Source organism: Arachis duranensis, chromosome 1, assembly GCF_000817695.3.
Source record: "Arachis duranensis cultivar V14167 chromosome 1, aradu.V14167.gnm2.J7QH, whole genome shotgun sequence".
In the NCBI taxonomy this organism is placed as follows: Eukaryota; Viridiplantae; Streptophyta; class Magnoliopsida; order Fabales; family Fabaceae; genus Arachis; species Arachis duranensis.
The window spans coordinates 88,298,841-88,311,293 of NC_029772.3; positions in this window are offsets into that span (position 1 = coordinate 88,298,841).

Here is a 12,453-nt window from a genome sequence, read left to right on the forward strand (position 1 = left end):
TTCAAATCCTGGAGAGCGTTGGACCGGTGGCGTTTCGGATGGCTCTACCACCTCATCTTTCGAACTTGCATGACGTGTTTCACATGTCGTAGCTTCGGAAGTACACTCCTGATGCCAGCCATGTGTTAGAACCCGAATCGGTTCAGTTAAGAGAAGATTTGACGCTTCCAGTGGCTCCGGTCAAAATTGATGATACTAGCATCAAACGGTTGCGTGGAAAAGAGGTTTCATTGGTCAAAGTGGCATGGAGTAAAGGCGGTGTTGAGGAACACACTTGGGAACTTGAGTCGGAGATGCAAACGGATTATTCGCACTTATTCTCAGGTAGTTGCATTTGAATTTTGTGGGCAAAATTCCCAATTAGGTGGGTAGAATGTAAGACCAGTTAATTAACGGCTAATTAATCCATAAATGAGAATTTATTCTAGAAAGCCCAAAATGTGATTTTTATGGCTAAATGTGATAGAGGAGATTGAGACGAGAAATTTGGTACCAACTTTATAGAAATCGGACTAAGATTGGACCGAACGGGCCAAACCGGGCCAACCGGACCCAAAGTGGGTCCTTGGCCCAACTAAACTAAACCAAAACCCTAGTTTTCAGCACTCTCTCTCCTCATTTGACACTCACACACGCTGAAATGGTGGAGGGAGGAGAAGAATACTCTCTCAAACTTCTATCTCTCACTTGATATTCAAACCACCATAACTTTTGATCTAGAGCTCCGATTGCCGCACTGTTTGTGGCCACGCGTTCACCACGTGAGAGCTCTACAAAACCCATAAAATTAATCTTGAGGTAAGTCACGTTTTGCTCTTCGAATTTTTAGCTTTGATTTCGAGTTTCATGAGCAAAAATGTTGAGATTTTGGGCTCTTTGATGTTATAGGACCCAACTCTCTTGAAGGAGAAGGTTAATCGTGTCTCCTTGGATATTGGGTGTGGTAAGATTCTCAACCCTAGTGTAATTTGTTGTTCTATGATGTTTGGGTATTGAGATGTTGTGTATGGGTATGATGATTATGGCTTAGGTTGTGTATGTGTGAATATTGGAACTTGATTAGTGATATTGAAAAGCTTGAAAAGGAATTTGGTGGTGAAAAATCTATTCTTGGAAGTATTGAGGCCTTGAGAGCTTGAGAAAAAAGTGGTTTAGAAGTGCTCCGGTTGAGCTTGGGAAATCGGCTAAGGTATGGTCTCGATTTTCCGTATCTAATATGTAATGTGGTAGGAAATACTTAGGCTAGAGGCCCTAAGATAGGCATTAAATTGTTGATGTTGTTGAATGGTTGAAATATATGATGTGGTCATATATGTGATGATGATTATTGATGCCTTAATGGTATGATGTATGAGAAATATGCATGTTGTGATATATGCTTGATGATTGATTATGGTTGAATTGTGGGTGGAACCATGTTGATGGTGAGTATGATATTGATTGTGTACAATGATGATTTATTGGAATTGGTGTTGTTGAAAATTGGTATGAGAAAGAGTATATGATATGTCAATGTGTTTGAGTTTGAGCCACTTGGGTGAAGTGGGTTAAAATGATGGGATAGTGATTTTGGTGAATTGTGGTAATGTGTCAATGTGTGAGTTGAGGAGGCTTGATATTAAATTTAATATATTTTGATTGATTTCAAAGAAAACGGATGAAATTAGCATGTTTTGATTGATTTTGAAAAGAATTGAAAATGGCTTATTTTGCAAATGGCACTTTGTGGTTTTGTATGAAAAATATGGTTTTCGGGCATACTTTGACGGGACATAACTTGAACTACGAATCTCTGTTTTTTGTCAAATCTATTTAGAAATAAAATTGGATCCGGGGTGTCCATGCCGTTCGAAGAACGGGTGAAAAATGATTTAAAATGAGAAAGTTATGTCCGTTGGAAGATTGGGGGTTGAATATGTGAATTCTGCAACTTTTAACTTAGAAAATTTTTAGCAGAATGACCCCCCGCGCGTAGGCGCACCTGACGCATACGCGCCGTTCTTCTAGAAAGCGCCATCCACGCGTGCGCGTGGTGTGCGCGGGCGCGCCGATGTGCTGCACCCAATGCCCAGCCATTTTTCAGAGAGTTGTGCCAGAACTGTGCCAGTTTTGTGCCTGGGGGCACGAGAGCACCCACGCGTATGCGTGGCTGACGCGTGTGCGTCACTTGGCTATTTTTCAATCCACGCGTTAGCATGCATGACGCATATGCATCGATGAGTTTTGTGGCCATCCACGCGTCCGCGTGGAGTGCACGTACGCGTGGCCTTGTTTTCATCCCAAAGTTATTTTTGAGTTTTAAAAGCCAAATTTCATACTTTTAAGTCTCCGATCTCACCACTTATGTCTTAAATCATTATGATATGCCTAACAATGAGAAAAGGAGCTAGGGGATGTGGTAACTTCCGAGTGAAGCAAGGAAAAAATGAATGATCAATGAGGATCAAAGATGATTATGTGAGATGCGGAGGATGGTGGTGGAAGTGCTTGTTATGCCATGGTCCTTGGTAGTATTCCGGTTGACCTTCTTAGGACATTTCCAGGACACGTGTCCAACTCCTCTACAACCATGGCAAAGTCCCAATCCACCTCGACATGGAGTTCCTAGATGATGGCCTTGATATCGCCCACTAGTCATTCCACTCTGAGGTTGCTTTCCGTTAAAGGCCTACCTAATCATTTATGCTCACCAAACCTTCTATTAAGATAACTTAAGGTTATCTAGAACAGATCATAATTTTTCATTTGACCATGTATTATGAGTGAATACCAGCCTTCAGCATTATCTAAAGTGGTAAAGAATTAAGTTATCAGTTTTCTTATTACCTCAGGTACGAAAAAGGACCTGGCAATCTCCCGGTGTGTGGGCAATCTCTGACCAAATGTCCTAGCTTTCCGCAATTGTAACACAAACCCAAACCTTAACGACACGGTCTATTTGGGTGATGACCTCCACATCTCTGACAGCTCAAAACATCCGAAGCAGCCACTATTTGTTTTTCCCTACCTTTTCTTTGGGAATTCTTATTCGTCGCAAGGTCATTTCGCCTTTGGGGAAAACGTTGTGGGTATCCTCTTCTCTTAAACTCTTGACCCCTTTTTGGGTATTCTTGATTGTACTTCCTGCGGTGGGACTCCCGATGGTCATTCTTCGCCTCAATAGCCTCCTCACACATTCTTCAGCAATACGGCTCTTGTTCACAAGTTCGGAGAAGACCCTAATCTCCATCGATCCAACGGAGCTCAGGATTTCACTTCGAAGTCCTCCCTCATACTTAATACACTTCCATTCCTCGAAGTCTCCCGGAGCTCCTTGACACATGCGGGAAAACCTGAATAGCTCCTCAAATTTGTCTGTATACTCAGATACGGACATAGCACCTTGCTTCAGCTGCAGTAACTCCAATTCCTTGGCTGTTCTGGCAGAATTCGGAAAGTACTTCTTATAGAATTCCACCTGGAAGGCATCCCAAGTGATAGGATCATTCCTCTGTTGCAGGAGACGTCGAGCCCCTTGCCACCAATGCGATGCTTCCCCCGTGAGCAGATAGGTAGCAAATTCAACACGCTGCTCTTCAGGCACCAACTGCGCTTGCAGTGCTCGCTCCATGGCCTGAAACCAAGTATCAGCTTCAGTTGGATTGGTAGTTCCCTTGAACTTAGGTGGATTAACCTTTAAGAAAGTTGCCAGTGTCATCGGGCCCTGAGCTTCCCTTCCGCCATTGCCATTATTATTTATCTATTGCCCAAGAACCTCTGCAGTGGCTTGCATAGCAACAACCATATTCTCCAACGCCGCCATAAGGTTTACCGGGTTATTCGGGTTGACTTCCGGTTCCTGCGTGCTAGTACGATCTCTCTCACGTCCCCGATCGGGTCCACGAGGCGCCATCCGGTTCCTATACACACCAAACAATCGATATCAAGTTGATTAGTCTCAATATCGGAAGTATAGTGCTTCAAAGTACCAAAGGTACACTCATGGACTTCATGCTAGATGTATCGGTTAGATACCCTAACTAGCATAGGCACAGACTCAGAGTATGCATTGAAGCATAAGCAGTTCCATCCCTCAGGCTCACAAAGACGAACTGCTCTGATACCATAATGTAACACCCTAATATTCAAATCCTTATGCTCGAGTCATAAGTCAATGATATTACAGTGGTACGACTCTCAGGTGGATTTTTTTAATATATAAATATAGGTAAATTTGAAAGGAGTATTAATCGAGAAGCCTAAAAAGAGTAGAAATAAAACCGCGAAGACGTATCACTCAAGTTTCGACAACAAAAAGATAAAACGTGAAGCCGAAAGCGATATACGGACAAGGCATAAAGGAGATTAAGAGATAGATAACATGTAGATATATATAACATAAGTAAATAGCCACTAGTCGCTACCCGCGAAGTTTAGGCTGGCAAGGGTACAGTATGAAAGTAGTTGACAACAGTATATCCTAATCTCTCCCAAAGGAAACATGAGAGCCTCTATAGGCAAGTTTAAAAGAGTACAATACATAATATAATCTTTTCGAAACAAAGGTGGAGAGATTCTAAGCAAAACACAAAGTAGAGAAAATAAAGATCTTCGTCGTCTCTCAGACGACCCACAACTCACTGCTGAGCACCTGGACCTGTATCTGAAAAACAAGAGATATATACGGAATGAGAACCCCGGGCCCATGGGTTCCCAGTACGGTAAAAGTGCCAAATAAGTACAATGCACTGCAATAAAACTCACTAAGCATCCTAAACTCCTTTTCACCAAGTATCCAGCCTAGATTCTCACTAATCCATAAATAGGCATCTGTCGTAAGGGGATACTAAATCTAGTTCATATCTCAAATGATTCCCAACTTGCTGACTCTCCCACGAATCAGATTCAGAATCATAAACAAAACCATCATCAGTCATGCTGTCTCAGCAATTCTGTATCAATACATCATACCCTCACCTGGAGCTAGTGAAACCACATCACTACGTCTACCCAGGGAGCTCAAATCATCTCAACCAATCATCATCATCATCATGCAATCGCATCATCAATTCATCTCATCAAGAACAGCCCTCAACCTCCACCAACACCAACATGAGGGGCCTCTCAGTTGTACAAACACAAGCAATACAGGCAAGTAATACACAATTAAGGTACAAGTAGAACAAGTATCACATAATCAGGTAACTTAGCATATATAATGTAGAAATCCAAAACAAATAGGCAAACCCAAACAATTCAAACATATGCAAATGATGAATGCTTGCCCTATGGCTGATGATATCATCTGTCGGTTATCAAGCCATCCCGACGTGTCCAGTACCTAACCCGGGCACAGTCTCTCTGTTGCGTATTAATATCATTAGAGGGAATATGTGCCCTGTCACCATTAGAGGGTATCTACGCCCTATCGCCATTAGAGGGTATCGGTGCCCTGTCACCCTTACAACCAGAGAGAAAACACAAGCATGCTTACATTCAACATTTTCCATCATTATTCATTTATCATATTCGTTCATTTATCATATATGCCTTTATACTCAGCCATAATACATAATGGCTTTGCCGTAACTCGGCAATAACTCAGCCATCCGGCTCACAGTTCAATCCAAAACTAGCCAATTCATCAACATGGCTCCGCCGTATCCGGCAATAACTCAGCCATCCGGCTCATGGTTCAATCAAGAACCAACCATTTATCAATAAATATAGCCCTTCGGCTCATGGCATACACGGTACTTCCACCGCCATCCTTTGTATCTCATATAATCATCTTTGATCATCATTGATCATAACTTTTTCCCTTGCTTCATTCGCAAGTTACCACATCCCCTAGCTCCTTTCTCATTGCTAGGCATATCATAATGATTTAATATATAAGGGGTGAGATCGGAGGCTTAGAAGTATGAGATTTAGCTTTTAAAACTCACAAATCAACTTTGGGATGAAAACAGGGGCACGCGCACGCGTACTTCACGCGCAAGCGTGGATGGCCACAAAGCTCATCGACGCGTATGCGTCATACACGCGGACGCGCGGATTGAAACACAGCCAGACGACGCGTACGCGTCAGCCACGCATACACGTGGGTGCATTTGCGCCCCAGGGACAAAACTGGCACAACTCTGGCACAACTCTCGGGAAAATGGCTGGGCATTGGGTGCAGTGCATCAACGCGCACGCGCACACGTGGATGGTGCCTTCTTGAAGAACGACGCATACGCACCAAGTGCGCCTACGCGTGGAGGGTCATTCTGCTAAGAATTTTTTAAGTTAAAAGCTGCAGAATTCACAGATTCAACCCCCAATCTTCTGACGAACATAACTTTCTCATTTTAAATCGTTTTTTGCCCGTTCTTCGAACGGCATGGACATCTCGGATTCAACTTCACTTTTAAACAAGTTTTGGCACAAAATAGAAATCCGCAGTCCAAGTTATGTCCCGTCAAAGTATGCCCAAAAATCATGTTTTCACTCAAAACCACAAAGTGCCATTTTCAACTCTTTTCAAAATCAACCAAAACATGCCAATTTCATCCCTTTTCTTTGAAATCAATCAAAGTATATCAAAATCGACATTAATCCTCCTCAACTCATACACTAACAAATTCAAACAAATGGCTAAATTACAAACACATTAACATGTCATACATTCCTTCCTCATCCCAATTTCCAACAATACTATTTCCAATCAATCATCATTATACATAATCAATATCATACTCACTATCACATGGTTTCACCCACAAATCAACCTTAATCATTTCTCAAGAATATATCACAACATACATATCTCTCATGCATCATCATACCATTAAGGCATCAATAATCATGATTACATATATGACCACATAACATACCTCAACCAAAACCAAACATACCTCATCTATACAACTTCACCCAAAATTACCAAATTCCACACGTCAACTCCTCAAACCTTATTATTCAATAACCAACCCAATCATTCATATATTCATTATCTGAAATTCATCCAATCACTTGTGTCATCATACAATGCACACATCAACTTACCTTCCTTACCTCTTTCCGGCCTCCGGCCCAAGATTCACTGCCTCCGGCCCAAGTTCACAATTTAAATGCATAAACCACAAATCAATACTCATTACCCAATACATCAAATTCTCAATACACCAAGCATACAAGGCCACACAATTTTCAACCCAATCATTAATTCACATTACATACCAACTATGCATATTAGCACCAACCATTTACATAATCCAAACTTAATCCTAGGGGCATTTAGCCTAGGAATTTCATCACACCACATAGTACTTAAATGAAACTTAAACCGTACCTCTTGTAGCCAAACCAATTAAGCCTCTTCTATGGAAGTCTCCACCAACCCTTAGCTCCAAGCCTCACCAAAACTCCACAAGCAACACCAACCTCCCAATTGTGCATCAAAATCACCAAATACACTAATATAACCAATTTCACATACATACATCAACCTAAGGCTCATAAAAATGACAAATTACAAGGGTTTGAGCACTTCTTACCTCAGCCCATATGAAGTAAGGATAGAACCCACTTAGAATCCATGTTGGAGTATCCCTAAACACCCAAAATCACAAGATTTCAACACTAACTACCCAAAAACGTGTAACAGTGGGGAATTTTGAAAATTGGACAAAGATGAATGGAATACTCACCACAAAACTTAGATAGAATTATAGAGGATGAGAAGAGCGATGCGTGGCTGCAAACAGCTCGTCAATCGGAGCCCCGTAGCTCAAGTTATGGTGGTTTGAAGATCAAAGAGAGTTAGGTTTTCTCTCTTCTCTTCTCTCTTCTCATTCAGCGCCCCAACCCTTCCTTTTAGGGTAAAATGAGCTGAAATGCTCAAAACTAATGTTTATATATGTTGGGTCTTGGGCCCACTTAGGCCCGGTTCACTTATTTTTGTCCGTTGGCCTAATTTTGGACCAAAACCTTTAAGATTAGCGCTCTAAATCGCACTTCAAATATTTCTACCTCCTCTAGTTATAATTCCTCATTTCTTAATCTTATTTACTCATAATCAATTTTCTCAACTGCAGTACCAGACAGGTCTCAGCCGGTACTGCCGGTCAAAATTCCACTGCGCGCTTTTACGTAGAAAACTATGTTTTCCGACTCGGAAAAATTCAATGAATCCTAATATCATATTTAAATCATCAAATTCCAATTGCCAAATCTTCCAACCATAGTCACTCCTATTTAACTTATTATTTAATTAATTTCGGTTAGACCAGGTATTACACAAAAATCAATTCTTTCTTAACCATGATTTTTCCAACCCAACTTCAAAACTATTTTAGATTTAAATCTCTTTAAAAAAATCATTTATTAAATAAATCTCACGGCAGAGTCTCGAGACTTTAGAGAGGACAACAATCAAACTCAAAACATAAAGTCTTTCTTAATAAATCAAACCCAAACAAAAATCTTTTCTTAATAAATCAAAAGCCAAATAATACATTTTCTCAAGTCCAACCTTTTTCTAAATATTTCAAACAAAGTCTTAAGTTTCATAATAAAATTTCGACAGCATTTTTCTAAAATTCGGACTTTGTCACCCTTTTCGAGTTTCAACCAAACCATTCTCAACCTCTTTTCAAACATTTCCAAAATCAGAAATAATTTTCAAATCTCAGTTCAATACCAACAAATCAAACCGACTTTTCAACTCAACAATCAGAATTCTTAGCATTCCTAAATAATTAAGAAATCAAATACATATTCATCACATTCAGTCACAAATACAATTCAAAATTATCATTCAGTCATTCCAAACAATCATAAATTATTTGCAAATATTCACTAGACTTCCATGGCATTCATAAATTAAAACAGTTAATTTCAACATGAAATCTCCTACTTTCGTATAAAATTAGAATCAACGAAAATTTTGGATAAACTTTCTGACCGAGTTGCTGAAAAAAAAAAGTCAAAAGTCGTCTGTGCCTCCTAAAACTCCAATTGACCGAACTCAAAGAGAAGAGGAACTACGTCACTGTCAACTTCTACTAGACAAACGTAACACTAACGTGTAGATAAAGAAGATACAAATACTTTTATCGAATTAAATTTTAATTAGAATTGCGGATCTCAAGAAATCGAAACCATAAGTTTGATGGGTTACGTTCTCTCTTTCTCTGTCGGTCACTCTGATCTTTCTCTCTATTGCTCACCGATTGAGCTTAGCTAGATGATGATGATGTTGATGAAAATGGTCAGGTGGCATGCTTTAGTATGTTCCACGGTTTATGCTTTAAATATGCTTTTGTTTCCTTATAGCATTTGACTATGGTAATTAGTGGTGGCTAGAGTTACACTTTTAACTTAAAAGTGTAACTCTTCACAAAGAAAAGCGTCACCTAATGGAAAAAAGTAAATTAGAAGATTTAAGAGAAGAAATAATTAAGTTATCAAAATTAATAGATCAAAAATTAATGATTTTAACTAATGTTAACTGTAATGACACCGAATTCTTAAAATCAATACAAAATGATTTTTCTCAAAATCTTTATTTTACTATAAGTTTTATTGGAGGACTTCAAAAACCTGAAAAAATTTATTTTTCACACGGAATTTCTAAAAAATGTTATCATGAAAATGATTCCCCACATCTATATCATACTTTTAACCCACAATTAAACTCTATAGTAGATATGCTTGAAGAAATATTAACATCCATAAAATTTCAAAGAAATAAGGAAAAAAGAGAATCCCAAGGAAGAAAAATTTCAAAACATAATTAACATAACAGATTTAAAAGTAAAACCACCACTAAAATTATGAATATTGAAGAAAAATTAGAAGAAGTTACAATGCTTTTTAAACAATTAAAAATGGCTCAAGAAAATAATATTATGGAATAGGAATTTCAAATAGAAGAAGAATTAGTAAATTCTGAAAGTATAGAAAATGAAGAACATATCTTAGATTATTCAAGTGGCGAAGAACTAGCAATTCCAATACAAGTTAAAAATGAAGCTGGAACATCTAAGGATAATCAATCTCAATTTAAATGGGAAACATGTTTTGATAATTATGCTTTTAAAAAAGGGTTCATAAATAAAGATTCAAAATATACAAAAATACCATCAAAATACGTCCCTAAAATCCAGGAAATGGAAGGAGAAAGAATGCTTGACTTAGACTGTAAAAAGAATGAAAAAGAAATTTTCGAAAATTGGTTGAATTCCTTTTTATTAGAAGCTTTTACTAATCCAAAGTTTAGTGAATTGTCTGGAAGAGATATTTGGAACTACATAGGGTTTCATACTAAAGGAACTATAAGAGATTATATGACATCAATAGAAAACCAAATAATAGAAGAATTAGCAACAAGAGCAACAACTTATGATAAGATATTATATATAATGATGATTCTATATAAAGAATTTTTTGGAAAAAATATTATAGATCATAGACAAGAAGTCTATAATAAAAAATATCAAGAAGCAAAAAATCATTTAACTAATATTCAAATATATGATCTATGTAATGTGGAATCTTATATATGTGAATATAGAATACATTATTACAAATTAAAAGAAGAAGATAAAAATCATTATCTTAGTATGTATATAACAAAACTTACATATCCTGCTAATGAATTTATAATGGGAAGATTTATAAGAGAGATAAATAGAGGGACAATTGAAAATAATTTTGGTGGAGCAACCTCTGCAATAAGAGAGGAAATAAAAGAACGTTGTATGCAAAAAGCGACTCAAAAAACATTTGCAAATATAATTAGAATTTGCTGTCAGGATAATGAAGAGATACCCCAAAAATATGGGTTTAATAAAAATTTTCAAAGAAAAAGAAAACATTAATTTAGAAAAAGAAAATACTATCCAAACTGGAGAAAAAAGAGGTATTTTAGAAAAAGAAATAACGATAAAAGCAAAAGACAGAAAAATAACTATTGCCCGAATAAAAAAGAAAATTGTAAGTGTTGGTATTGCCAAGAAGAAGGACACTATGCAAATGAATGCCCGAAAAAGAAGGATAAAAAAGATCTTACTAAGCAAATAGAAATTGCTAAGTCCTGTTTAATGGAACTATTAGAGGAATCTGATGATAACTTAGACTATATTTTTGAGTATGTCTCGGAAACAGACTCAGAGACTGAGTAATAATGCCACATTTATTACTATAAAAATAACAGAAAAGTTTATAAATGCTTTCATAGATTCTGGAGCAACACAATGCTTTGCTGGTTCAAATATAAAACTTGATTGGAAAAAATTAAAGAAACCATTAAGAGTTAGAATAGCTGACAAATCAATACATAAAATTGACCAAAAAGCAGAGATGGTTGAAATTTTTATTCAAAATTATAGGTTCATTGTTCCATCTATATATATGTTAGATTCTGGAATGGATTTTATCATAGGAAATAACTTTTTAAAGTTATATCATCCATTCATTCAAGAATTAACATATATAGTTTTAAAAGCTCCACACGATTCTTCAATAAATCAAAAATCAAAACGAATAAAAATACCGACTACTACTATAGATAAGATCTTAAAATTTAAAATACTTTCTATATTAGAAACATGTTATTTAAATTTATACTTTCAGATAAATATCCCAAAAAATAATCTTGAAATAAAGATAGAGGAACTTTTGGATGAAGTTTGTGCTGAAAATTCTTTAGATATTAAAAATACAAATAACGAATTAGTAAGTATTAAATTAAAAGATCCTACAAAAGAGATAAATGTTCCAAATAAAATCCCTTATTCCGCAAGAGATAGAGAAGAGTTTTCATTAGAATGTAGAGATCTTTTGGAAAAAGGAATTATAAGATTAAGCAAAAGTCCTCATGCGGCTCCAGACTTTTATGTCGAAAACAATAATGAAATTAAAAGAGGAAAACGAAGAATGGTTATTAAGAAGATGAATGAAGCAACTATTGGAGATGCTCATAAATTTTCAAGAAAAGATTCTATTTTAGAAAAAATCAAAGGAGCAACTTGGTTTTCATCTCTTGATGCAAAATCAGGATATTGGCAACTTCGTTTAGACAAAGAAACAAAGAAATTAACTGCTTTTAATTGCCCAACAAAAGAATCAACAAGTGTGTTGCTCTATGAATGGAATGCATTGCCATTCGGATTAAAACAAGCCCCAGGTATTTATCAAAGATTTATGGAAGAAAATCTAAAAGAGTTAAATGAATTTGTTTTAGTGTACATTGATGATATACTAATTTTTACAAAACAGGATAAAGAAGATCATCTTCAAAAATTATTAATAGTTTTAGAAAGATGTAAGGAAAAAGGATTAGTTCTTAGCAAAAAGAAGGCAAGAATAGCAAAACAAGAAATAGAGTTTCTTGGATTAATTTTATCCACTCAAGGAAAGCTAAAACTTCAGCCAAACGTCCTAGAAAAGGTAAATTTATTTCCTAATAAAATAGAAGATAGAAAA